We start from the raw sequence: 14,135 nt of genomic DNA on the forward strand, positions 1-14,135 counted from the left end.
CATCCAACATTTTCTTCAGCATCCAGCCCACTGAAGTTCAGAGCCCAAGAGGTTTCTAAGCACTGTTGGGATAACAATAACAAACAGAGCAAAGAAATTTAGCTGCAGTTTAATGCAATATCATATTTTCCTCTTCTTCAGATTTCAGAAAGCCACAGACCCAAAGGAAAACGTGTCATGAAAAGAGGGAATCAGTTTGATTTCCTCACAAATATTTAATTTTTTTTAGTCAAACATTGCCATCCAGTGGCTGGAAGAACAGTGCTGGCACTGCCAACTAACAAATCCTGTCTCTTTTTCCAGTGCCACCTAGTCTCAAAATGACACAGGCAAATTAAGTTGTTAATTTTATTTCCTGCTGCCACATTCAGTTCTGATTTCACATTAGACAGCAGAAGGATTATGTAGGTAAAAATGCTCCTCTCTACAAGCTCATCAGAGCAAGTGCTGAGGTTTGAAAAGCTTTTTTAAAATTTTCCTCAATGTTTCAGCTCAGCTGGGACTTTTCTGATCCTACCCTGGCACTTGAGGCAGCTCAGAGTCTGTCGTAGCTCCCACTCTGGGCTGAAAATTCAAACTGAACCCTTCATTTCTTTCTCCTGTGCCAGATTCCATCAGATTCCAAGATCCAGCTACTCCCCAGCCCACCCTGCAGTTAACTGTGGTCATAAGGAAGCCCAGCTCAGCTTTTTCCCCTACAGAAAACCTTCCCTCAGAGCACTCAGAGCTACTAATTAAAGGGCTGCTGTAAATCAAAAACTCGTTAAAAAAGAAATAGGGGGAAAAGCTAAGCAAGGATATACATTCTGCTTAGCATACGAAGTCATGTCCTGGTGGAATAATTTCAGGGAAAATCTTCAGGAGATGAGACTTCTAATTAGAAACTAGGGGGGGGGGGAAATGAAAAATCCATATGCTTTAAAATTCCCAGAAGTGCTGCAAGTCGTTAACCTTTTAGCAGAATCCTCTAATTATGCTCATTACTAATGTTAGGAAAGGATCACAAGGAGTGAATCTGCACCCAACCTCTCTGAGCAGGGCCCTGATCATTGCGTGGTGCTCAGGGGCATCCTCAGAGGTGCTCAGAACACGCCCAGAGGTGCTCAGGAACCCAGAGGTGCCCAGGGACATCCCCAGAGGTGCTCTGGACATCCCCAGAGGTGCTCAGGAACCCAGAGGTGCTCAGAAAATCCCCAGAGGTGCTCAGGAACCCAGAGGTGCTCAGAAAATCCCCAGAGGTGCTCAGGAACCCAGAGGTGCTCAGAAAATCCCCAGAGGTGCTCAGAACACCCCCAGAGGTGCCCAGGGACATCCACAGAGGTGCTCAGGACATCCCCAGAGGTGCTCAGGGACATCCCCAGAGGTGCTCAGAACACCTCCAGAGGTGCTCAGAACATGCCCAGAGGTGTTCAGGAACCCAGAGGTGCTCGGAACATCCCCAGAGGTGCCCAGGGACATCCCCAGAGGTGCTCAGGGACATCCCCAGAGGTGCTCAGGAACCCAGAGGTGCCCAGGGACATCCCCAGAGGTGCTCAGAACACCCCCAGAGGTGCTCAGGGACATCCCCAGAGGTGCTCTGGACATCCCCAGAGGTGCCCAGAACACCCCCAGAGGTGCTCAGGAACCCAGAGGTGCCCAGGGAAATCCCCAGAGGTGCTCAGAACATGCCCAGAGGTGCTCAGGAACATCCTCAGACACGTTCTGGGCTCCCAGATTGGCTGGAAAGGCATCAAATCTCTCTTTTTGGCATGGGTTTTTTACAGAACAGCTTCAGGAGCAGCAAAATCCACTGTTTCAGCCCAATAATTTAGGCTTTGCTCATCCTCCCTCATTTAACAATCTGAATGTGGCTTAGAACCCTTGAAATTGTTCACTACACTTTCATCAAAGTTCTCCATTGCTCCCATATAATTAATTATTCCCATATTCCAAATTCCCATTCATTACTCCCCTCTGAGCAACTGCAGATGCTGATTTTTTTAAGTGGGATAACAATTAAATTCCTTCCACAACCCAATAAATTTCCTGGGGCATTTTGCTGCTAAAAGAAGAGGTGGTTGGTTTTCCTGGGAAGGAATACTTTTAGCCAAGAGAAAGGAGAGGAAGTGGTCAGTTGAAGCAGTAAGATTCTTGGCAGTTTGTTTTTATTTTTTAGGAAAAAAATATTATTTTTGCCTGGTTATTTTAGTTCACACACACACAAAAAAAAAAAAAAAATAGTTCTTACAAATTGAACTGGAATTCCACCTGTAGCACAAATTCTGAATTATCAGCATTTTAAACCCTTACTTGACAACAGTTTATCAAAATACACTAAGGCTTCCTCCAAATAACAGGATCTAAAATACACATTCAAGGGTCAAACAGAGTGGAAAGTGAGTTTGCACGTTAAAATGGGAAGTTTCCCTCAGCCCAGTGCTGGCAGAGGTGGATGCTGTGCTGGTAAACCTCTCACAGGGTGCAGAACCTCGAGGGAGCAAAAGATTTAACACAGACACACCAAAAAAAAAAAAAAAAAAGCAGAATATAACTTTCCTTTTGGAGAGGGCAAAGGGAAGGAAGGAAGGAAGGCCTAAGAGATGATATCAAATCTCACAGAGAATTCCATATTTTATTTGGTTTAGTCACACTTTCAGCCCCACAAGATGATATGGGCAGCTTAAAAGTGCCTTTTTCTAGAAGGCTGAGTAGGTTTTTATTAAATTTTTTTTGTTGTCTTCATCTGGGGTTTTTGCCAGCAGAGGCTGCTCTTTCGTTTTAGTTCAGAAAATACACACCAGTCCCATAAACACAGCAATCCAGGGAATCACATCCTGTGGAAATTGCTCCTTCTAGTGAAATCAGGAACACTTGGAATTAAGAAAACAAACACGTGGTTTACATTAAATCCTGCCCCACTCATTTATCCTCCAATACTTCTCAGCAAAACTTTCATAAGTTCTGTTTATTTCATTCAGGTCCAAGAATTGAAAAGTTGCAGCTTCTTTCAGCAAATATATTAATTTTATCAATATTGATCAGCTTTTCTACCGTATTTATTGCTGAGATATTTATGCACCTCAGGAGAAAGAGATTTCTTTTCTCAGCTCTGCAGCATGGAGAAAATCCATCTTTGTAAATGGAGAAAGTCTGGAAAACTTGGCTAGGACAAGATGTCCAGCTGTCCAAATCTCACTCACTGCTTGCCCTTCATTTTAAGTTTGAGGATCTGAAGCATTTATCAGAGATTTTTAAGGGCTGTCTCTTCTATTGCAGCAGCTCTCGTTGTTTTAGAAACAACTGAAAAATCCCTGAACAGTCCAGGAGTTTATACTGACTCCAGGACTGCACAATCAGCATTGCTCAGGAAAATGGCAGGGTAATAAATACAAAAAAGACAAGGTACAGAAAGGAAATGAAGAAATAAATTTAGTGATTTAAACCATGATTTTAAGTGTTTTAAACCATAATTACATTTTCCATGAGATCCAAATACACCCAACAGTCACATTTATCCAGTTCAGCATTGCCCTCCTGCAGTTTAACAAAAAGCAGTTCTGAAGGCAGCAGAGCTTTCAAAAACTTTCAAAATTTCAAAATTTCATATAAATTTCTGAATTGTCTTTTGAAGCCTGGAAAAGCTTTCCTCGCAGAACTGAATTCTGAAATTATTATCTCACAATCTCCTGCTATCAATTGAAATAATGCATGATATTTAAACCATCTGAAGAATTTTCTTTCCAGCACTTCAAGAAATCCTTCAGAAGTGTGCTGATGCTTCCTCAGAGCAGCAGAGGTTCATTATCAGTAACCAGGAACACAGGAAAGCACAATCAAACAAGAAAAAGAGGGTAACATTACATTAACCAAAGCTCATGATCTTAATTCTATTTTTCCCTGGAATGTTTCCTAGGAAAAACCAGAAGGAAACTAGAATCCTTCACTTTTAGCAATTAACTCTAGTTCTTAGTGATTGTCCACATCATCATTCACATTCTTCCTTTATTATTCCTGCTGAGTATCACCATGAAAACTTTGCTTTTAACTGGTAACGCTCCCAGATGAAGCATCCATGCAAAAATCCACAGCAGCAGAACCTGCACTCATTATTCCATGTACTGGGAGGAGTTTTGGAGGTGATGAACTTTATTCCTTCCAGTGAGGGACACCAGGAAAATGCCCCTTTTGCAGCAGGTTAGGAGGAAAAGATGGGGAAAAAACACAGCAAGGTGAAAATGTATCCATGTATTTAGGGCTTTTATTCCCCTTAACTTCCTCACAGTGGAAAAAAAATGTAATTCCTCATCCTAATTCTGAAGAGTTTTTAAAAGCCCCTCTTTTTCCTCACACACATATTTTTAACATATATTTTCACCTCAGAACCATGATTTAAATATTTGTGCATGTACAGATGTATTTAAAGGCAGGACATGGTGAAAAAGGGAATTCTTCTCCCTACCTGCAGTGCTTCTGCCTGGATTTAGGAAGCTGTGATTTCCTCTAACAACCTGATTATGAGGCTCTAACTTGCAAAGTATTAAATCAAACCTATCCTTTCCAACTTCCCCCCATAAATTCTGTGAATATCTGTCACTTCCAGGATGAAATCCCTGCTGTCTCTGGACACCACACCAGACTTTTCCTTCACCTGCTTGCTGCATCAACCCAGACACTTCTTATATTCAGTTTTTCATCACCAGCTAATTACAGGAACAAATTTTGGGGGAAAAAAATTCAGGGCACCACAACTCTGTGCACATGGGCTGATGCCTCAGGTTTTGGCTTTTATATTTTCACATTCTGTGCTACTTTAGTGTGTGGGGCTGGGCTTCACATTATGGGATGGTGAGCTCTGCACAGAGCAGGGACACAAAACAATTCCTGCTCCAGCTGGGCACCAAGGACAAATGATCCAAATCTCAGTCCAGGAGCACAAACAGCGTGGGCTGGAGAGAGAAAAACCAGCAGGATGGGACTGCCTGGGCTGGAGCTGGAATGGGACAATGAACTCCAAGTGCCAATGGAGCAGAACTGATCCCAGGGAGAGCCCCGGGAGCGCTCGTGCATTTTGGGACCATTTTGGGTCATTTGGGTGCAGCCCTGGCTGGGCTCTGGTGCTGCCCAGGGTGGATCCATGGAGGAGATCCTTTCATAAATCTCTGCTTTATTCTTTAGCTGTGTCCAGCCTCTGTTCTAGCTCAGCCTTCTCAGGGCATCAGTGATGCCAGTCTGCCCCAAACAGACCCCACAAAAACAAGGGAAAAGCATTCACACACGGGTTTCTAACTGCAGGACTTCAAGGCTACAGCATTAAATTCCTTCCAGTTCTTCAGGTTTTAGAGATATTCTCTGTCTGACTCAAAGCAGCAGTTGGAAACCACATTTCTGGGTTTGTTGATGTTGGTAGCCCATTACTTCCTTTCATTACCAACACTTTGGTTTGTTTGCTCCAAAAACCAAAGAGACCTGGGCTGTTTCTTTTTCCATACTCAAAGTCTTCAGCCACTCTTTATTTTGGATTTGTCTCCTCATAGAAGCTGGTAGTTACAGAGACTAATAATAACAATAATAATAATTATAATAATGCATTAATATTTCTATTTCTTGATGCTTCCTGTAGTTTTCTTTCTTTCCATTCTTTCTGTTTTCCCAGAATTTGTTCTTTCTCTCATGTCTTCATTGTCATTATGACAAGGCAAATGGAGAAAGAAAAAAATTAGGTTGAAAAGGCAGAAAGCTCCTTCTTTGCATCCAAAAGTAGCCAAAAATGACCAATTTTAGGGACACAAACAGGACTCAGGTGAACCATGGTCACAATTTCTGGAGAAGTTGTGGGTTTTTACAGATCCTGAGGTAATCCTGGGGCAGGATTTGTGTTGCACTGGGCATGGTTCCCATTAAAAGTGGGAACAGCAGCAAAACTGCTTCCATGCAGTCCTGACCAGGAGTATGACTTTATTTCAGTTTTTCCTGATTATTTCCATTATGTACATCCACTTACAGAGATATATTTTATGTATTTATTGTGTAGATCTTTCAAAAAAGTAATCTGCTCCTGTAAATTTTGTACCATCTCAATTTGGACAGAGCATTACTAAAGAATTTTTTCTCATGGCAAAAGGGGAAAAGTCTTCCTGTAAAGATGTAAAAATCCTGTAAAAATCCTCCTGTTCCTGTAAATATGTTGCCTCAGTTCCATGAAAGCAACTAAAAAGGAATTAGATACATGACTTCATTCTATTGTAAAAGAGTCACCTGAGGGATTTCCTGCCTATAATTAAAAATTCTCAGTATTTGCTGGTGATGATGTCTTATAATTATAATTATAATGATAATTTCTTGCATTGCCTAGGAAATAATGTGTTTATAAAGAAGAAATGAGAGCAGGACCCTGTGGGGCAGTTTGCTGCACTATAAGGGTGCTTCATGAACACCTGATGGAATTAGTGACCCTTCAAAGCCACTTCCAGTCCACTCCTGGATAAATGAGAGCATTCTAGAATTAGCTATCTAAATATATGCAGAGAAATACATTTTCACCTTTCCTGTGACCCACCAGAATTAGGAGATCACTTTTTGTCCAAAGATCGCTATGATTTCCCTGGGGGCAAACCCAGGGCTCCTTTGTTTTCTGCTCCTGTTCTGATTCACAGTGCCCAGGAAGAAAATGGGACTGGAAAGCACTCAAGAAGGAAATTAATGTCATTAATGTGGGAGCCCAAAGCTCTGTGGCTGGAAAATGGAGCTGATTTATCCCTGCTAAATTAGTGGGGGAGAGCAAGGACAAAGCTCGGAAAAAACAGTCCTAGTTTGTAAATATTCTGGATTTAGAGCAAGAGCTGCAAAGTGGAATGATGAAATGGTGGTGTAAGACCCATGAGAGGCTGAGGTGATGCCTTTCGGACTACCTAAAATCAGATGCCAGGCAGAATTAAGAGACTAAAAAGCTCTTTTCCAATTTTTATGATTTTATGTGCAGAAAAGTAGCTTTAGGGATGTTATCATCCTTCATTACTGAGCATTACTTCTACTTTGTATTCCATTGTATAAAATGGAATACAAATTTCCAATGGAATCCATGGCATGGAATGCAAATTTCCAGTGGAATCCATGGAAAGGAATATAAATTTCCAGTGGAATGTATGGAAAGGAATACAAATTTCCAATGGAATCCATGGAAGGAATGGAATACAAATTTCCAATGGAATACAAATTTCCAATGGAATCCATGGAATGGAATGCAAATTTCCAGTGGAATCCATGGAAGGGAATGGAATACAAATTTCCAATGGAATTCATGGAATGGAATTCAAAATTCCAATGGAATCCATGGAAGGAATGGAATACAAATTTCCAATTCAATCCATGGCATGGAATGCAAAATTACAATGGAATCCATGGCATGGAATGGAATAAAAATTTCCAATAGAGTCCATGGAAAGGAATGGAATACAAATTTCCAATGGAATCCATGGAAAGGAATGAAATACAAATTTCCAATGGAATCCACGGAAAAGAATGGAAATTTCCAATGGAATCCATTGACTGGAATGGAATAAAAATTTCCAAAGAAATCCATGGCTTGGAAAGGAATACAAATTTCCAATGGAATCCATGGACTGGAATGCAAATTTCCAATCAAATACTAATTTCCAATGGAATCCATGGCATGGAATAGAATAAAAATTTCCAGTGGAATGTATGGAATGGAATGGAATACAAATTTCCAATGGAATCCATGGAAGGGAATACAAATTTCCAATGGAATATAAATTTCCAATGGAATCCATGGCATGGAATGCAAATTTCCAATGTCACCACAGGCACCGCAGCTCTCAGCTCACCTGTGACAGCAGAAATGTTCCTGGAGTAAAGTCCAGGTTTTGACACTTTGTTTGTGCAGCAACAAAATGCCCTCAGCTTCTCTTTTCCACAGGGCTGCTACCTTTATATTAGCTTTATATATAAACTTGAATTCAAACAGCCCTTTACAACACAAAACATTTACACAAAACTGCAAGCAGTGGGATCAGCCCTGACATGGAGGCAGAAGAGCTGAGGAATATTGGATTTTGGTCCCTGTCGAGGCTGTCATTGGGTCTGGGGTCCCCGAGGAGACACGAGCAGTTGTTGGTTGAAATAAGGGTGTTTATTGCATGAATAATCAGTCTTGAAGGCAAGGAGTTCAAGGTGTTAAAGCCTGTGAAAAAAGCTAAAGCTAAAATCTTATTTTTTTTAGTTAAAAGCCAAAGATGTTTCTAATACAGGAGGGGTTTTATACATAAAACAACCAATCCAATAAAAGCAAGATTCTAAAACATTCTAAAGCATTCTTTCTAGACCAATCTGAACTTAATTCTAATGTGCAAATGTAGTATGAAAATAGTGTCAGTTCTTGCCTAATAATATAGATTTAATTATATAAATTAAATTAATAGATAGATTTAATTATATAAATTATATTTAATAATATAAACTAATTTAATTAATTCTATAAACAATTAATTATTTCCATAAATGTATATATTTAAATAAATAATCTAGTTTTATTATAATAAAATTATAATTATTAAAATTTTATTATAATAATTAAAATAAATTATTATAATTATTTAATTAATATAGATAATATTATCTATTCACACAAATGTACTATCTGTTTTCTTACTTAAAATTTACATATATCAATTTATCTATTTACTTGATTAATTCTATCTATTTACACATATAGTTCTATCTGTTCTAGAAATGCAAGCAAATTTTTTGCTGTTTTTGTTATGTTTTTATGTTTTTACTATGTTTTTGTTACGTTTTTTACTATGTTTTTTTTGTTTTGGGCTAAGGTTCTGAACTTTAAACAGGGTCTCAGGGCATTTACTAGCTAACATTGTTTCTTAAGGCACTTAAAATTTATTTCTCCTTACTTAAAATTATACCTTACACTTACTTACAATTTAAACTTACCCTGCTGCTTCATATCTATGTGGCTTAATATATCTTAATATCTTAATTTCTCTAAAGGCTTTAATTCAACCTCTGCATTCATCTCTCTCTCTCTGAAGATCTTGGAGAGGCTGGCATTCCAACAGCACCCCAAACCCCGTGGAGTGCATTTTAAATGCGATTATTTTCAGGAGTATACCTGTGACCAGAGGAAAAATTGTTTATTTAGTGGCTTTTTTCCCCCTGGGATCACTTTCTAATTTGTTTTAGTTTATTTTATATATATATATATAATAAACTTGTTTTTAGGCTATGCTTAGGTTTGTGAACTTAATTTCTTGCATTTCATAGCACTCTGTTTTTAGAATGCTTTCCACTACTAAAATTCTGCTAAACTTTGCCTCAAAACAAATCTCTGTTCATATAATTAACATTAACATTAGTTGTATGAACAGAGAAATAACAAAATAACTTCAGATAAATGGAAAGGGACAGGGGCAGAGGAAAGGGAGGAAGGAAATTTTGTGTTCCAGCAATCCCTGTCTGAGCTCAGCTCAAGCTGCTCTAAAAGACTTTTCACCTTGAACTCCCCTCCCAGTTCCACCCCAGAGCTGCAAGAATAAGTGCACAGATGAGACCAACCTTTTTGTTTTGAAACAAAATAATAAACAGTATATGCAGTAGAAGGTGAAAATAAATGGATAAATTGTCTGAAAAGGCAATTAATCTGCCACTGAAAGCCCTTCTTCTCTCTGAGTGCATCTTGCAATCATTAAGAACCCTTTTTATCACTCATAAATATTTTTTTACATAGATTTCATACCCAGGGCAATATGGTTTTTAAGTAGACTTTTAAATCCAGGGCAGGGCAATGAATTCCACAAACACCACACCTTGTGCACGAAGCAGCAGCAAAACACTGCAACAGTTTCTGGTGCTATTTTTTACATTTTTCAAAAGTGTAAATCATTTCTCAGTGTGATTTTTTTCCCTTCACAAATACAATCCAAGATGTTTCCCAAAGATTCTCCTGGGTGGCCCAACTGCTCTTCCTCACAGCACAGAAAATCTGTTTGATCCATGAGGAGAAACTCCCAGATCTGGTCAAGCCACGTGGAAGCCACCTTATATTATCCTATATTCTTATACTATCCTGAACTTAATTTATGTATTTTACTGGAAAGAGCCCTAAATCACCTGTAAAAGTGAATTTCTGTGGCTGTAACACAAGGATCTCTGAAAAAATTTCTACCCATTCTCTACATTTCTCCATTTCAAGAACTCTGTAAGAATGAGCAAGGGTGTTAAATGAAACCTGGCAGCAGATTTTTGGTGTCATCTTTGGTCAAATTCACCACAACTGAACCGAGATCATTTGGATCCAAACCACTTGGAAGTATTTTAGCATTTATCACCTTTCAGCCCTGAAAAGCTTATGAGGAGCAGCCACGGGAAGAGATTATTCCCAAAGACAATACTTGCAAAAGAAAGATGCAAAATGCTGCCAAAACCAAGCCTTAAAGTGACTCAGATTCCTTCCAAGAGCTGCAAAAACAAAGAGGAAAACAATCTCTGCCTCCAAAAGTTCCAAAACAACCTTAACCCTGAGAACAGCTGAAATTCACACTTTCCTTGGTAGTTTAATTCTCTTGAAAAAGGATTTTGGAATTTTTATCAGCTTTGCCTTCAGGATTCCTTCACACATTTTCTGTGAAGGGTATGTAAGCTGAAATTAAAGGTATTTGCCAACTCTGACCTCCAAAGTGCTGATGGAGCTGAAGCCAACCTGCACAGAGGTTCTTGAGATGCTTTTTGTGCCATCACCATCCTCAAGAAGCATTAAGGAAACATTTCCAACACCTTGGTTCATTTTCCTCTCCCCTTAAAGCATTTGTAAGACACAAATGTTTGTTCAGAGAATCATTTAGCTCAGAAAAGAACTCTAAGAGCATAAATCACACCCAGAAGTGCCAAGTCCACCACTAAATCATGCCCCCGAGTGCCACCTGTAGCTGCCTTTTAAATGGCAAAAAACACATTTATTCCTCTGTCACAAACAGCCTAATGGAAAATTAAAATATAAATACTTTGTTTTGGCTGCCAGGCTTCCTCCTATTGCTTCTTCAGAGCCAATTAATAATTAGGGGTGAAAAAGAATTTTAAAAGAGGGAAATAATCAGAGTTTAAGTGGTTCAATGTTTAGACCCTGCACTTAGGAAGAAACAGAGATCTGACATAATCCAAAGGGATTTTAATCACTCCTGTTGCAGCTACAGCACCTTTCCCCACAAGTGATCATATTCAGAGGTTGTATAAAACCTTTTTCCTCATAAAGGCTGTTGGCTTGCTTAGGAGGGCATCTTGGCTTTAACCTTAATTCTTAGTGTGGACAGATTTCACTTTCTCACTCGTATCTGCAGGTTGTTTGAATCAAACCCAGTATAAAAATAAATTAAAACTTGTTTAGGTAAGTCCACTTAGATTTGAGTATTTTTGCAGATCTTAGGTTGAATCAATTCACATGTTACAAATATTAAAATACCCATCAATTTGCAAACAAATCCAATATTTTCTGTTTTACAAGGACAAGGATCTCCTGCTTTTTCTTCTGTCAGATATAAGAACTGGAAGCACGTAGAATAATTTATTAGAAAGGCAGCCTAATTTGACCTGATCACATCTTAAAGATTTGGTTTATGGAAAATAAATGTCTAATGAGAAAAAAAATATTCTCAGCACTAAGAACCTGTCACGACAGCACTCATCCACCAAGCAAAGAAAACTGCACTCAGTCTCACAATAATAATTTTAGAATAACATTCTCTCTGCTTTTCAGATAAATTAAAACCAGCTAACGTTTCAATTCTTGGAAGTGAGGCAATTTCAGTACATTTGCTAGTTTGAAATTGATTCACCTCTCAGACAACAAATGTAGATGTGGAGAGCAATTAGTGTCTTTGCAGGGCATTAGGAGACCTGCTGTGTGCCACATTCCACAGCAGCTTCTGCTGCAACATCTGCAAACCTGAGAGAAAACTTGTTTTGCAAGGGACTGACTGGTCTGGGACCTTAAACCTCACCCAGCTCCACCCTTGCCATGGCAGGGACAACTTCCACCATCCCAGGCTGCTCCAGCCCTGTGCAGCCTGGCCTTGGGATCCTGCTCTGAAACCATCTCAGCAGAGCCTGAAGCACTAAATGATAAATCAGTGAGCTCTCCTGGCAGGTCCCTGTCATTCCCTCCATGGTTAATTCTGAATATATCACCCAGAAGTAATGTCTATGTCTACAAATATCTAACATATATCTTATGGATGTAGCCAATGAAAATGACACATTTCCACTTCTCAGGCTGTTTCTCAGCACCACCAAAATGAGCATCACTAACTATTTACATCAGAGACCAGAAGAACTCTTCACTGCCATCAGCAGAACTTCTCCAGGTGCTGAGATAAGAAACTGTGAGCACAGCTCAGAACAGCCTGCTGAGAATCACCTAAAAACCTCTGAACTCTTCCCTCCACTGCTCCTCCTCCAAGGAAATATTTCTGTCGCCACTGCAGGCACAAAGGAGAGTGGCTCCTCAACACTGATTTATTTTTTATTTCCCTTGCAGTATAGAGCTCCGGAATTCCCTGAAGCTGAGCTCGGGATTTGTGTGGAACATTGCACAGGAAATGCAATCAGCCACTGTTCCTTCCTACTGAAACCATCTCAGCAGAGCCTGAAGCACTAAATGATAAATCAGTGAGCTCTCCTGGCAGGACCCTGTCATTCCCTCCATGATTAATTCTGAATATATCACCCAGAAGTAATGTGTATGTTTATAAATATCTAACATATATCTTGGCCACATACACACACACACCCAGGATATGTGGGACTTCCTGAGGCAAGGACAATCCGGAGGCAATTTTCAGGATGAAATGTTTTTCAAAAACTTCTCAATGAAGAAAAGCAAAGAGGGGGCAGAAGCAACTATTCATCCCTAAAAACTCAAAGGTATCTGTGAAAACAACTCAGTTTCTCTTTGCTGAATTCAATCGAGGCCAAATTCAAGTTTCAGTGCCTCCAAGTCTTTTCAGAATCTAAAATAATTTCCTTTCCTCTTGCCCCTGGCCCCTGCCAACAAAAGCCAATTGAATGTTCTCATTTCCACCACCTTCCTTCAATACACAGGGGCAGAACATTATTTTGTTTCCCTTATCTTGAACATGAAACGTTCTTCTTCCTTCAAAAAACACAGTTACCAAACATTAATAACTTCCCTAAGTATCTAAAACTTAGGACTTTTGACCAGGAAAAGTGAAGTTTCTCAAAATTACACATTCCCCCAGACTGCTTTTCAGGACACAAAACTCCTTGTGTTTTCTAGTATCAATAAGACACAGATTTAAATTAATGTTTTAAACCTGTAAGCATCAGACAGTGCCCTGTGAGCACTTTCATGTGGTTTATGGTGGCTTAATGGCTAAAAGGAGCTCTGTGGTTCACCAAAAAAGCACTTGTGTGTTTTAAAAAGGTATTTATGTATCAGTGCCTGGTGTGGAACAAGGCTCACCTTTCAGCTCCAGCTAAAAACAGATCATCTGCACACAGATGGAATTAGAACAGAATCCTCTTCCTGGCCAGTTTCTGTTCTTCCACAGAGACAATCAGCCAGTATTGTTTAAAATTCATGGGCAATTACCCACCTTAACAGCTCCAGTGTGGAGGCAAGAATATAAATAACATTTATGTTGGAAATGACAGAAATGTAAAGCAAACATTCACTCAACAGCATCAGAAGTAAAGAAAGACAGTGGGAAACAGCAAAGTCCAGGATTTCTGGAAATCTCCAGCATGGCCAGCTCTTAGAAGCTCAAAAGCAGAGATGCTGGAACAGTCCTTAGCAGAAGCATTAATATGAATAAACTATTTATGTGGTGGCTGAACACAAGAAAGAACAAACCAAGCAAAGAAATCCCAAAAAAAATTCTCCCCATAAGGTGTTTCCATTCTTTACAAAAACAATAAAAAAATAAAAACTTTGCACAGTCACAGATATTAAATAAATCAAGGTTCTCTTAGTTCTTCCTTTCAGGAGCTTCCACAATGCTCCCATGTTTTGGAAACTGTTTTTTCTTGTCTCTTGTCGCAGTCTGAAATAATTAAACTCATCTCCTTTGGAGAAAATTCTGCATATCAACATCCATGCATGGAGAAATTGAAGT

The sequence above is a fragment of the Lonchura striata genome, chromosome 12 (assembly GCF_050655825.1).
Source record: "Lonchura striata isolate lonStrDom1 chromosome 12, ASM5065582v1, whole genome shotgun sequence".
In the NCBI taxonomy this organism is placed as follows: Eukaryota; Metazoa; Chordata; class Aves; order Passeriformes; family Estrildidae; genus Lonchura; species Lonchura striata.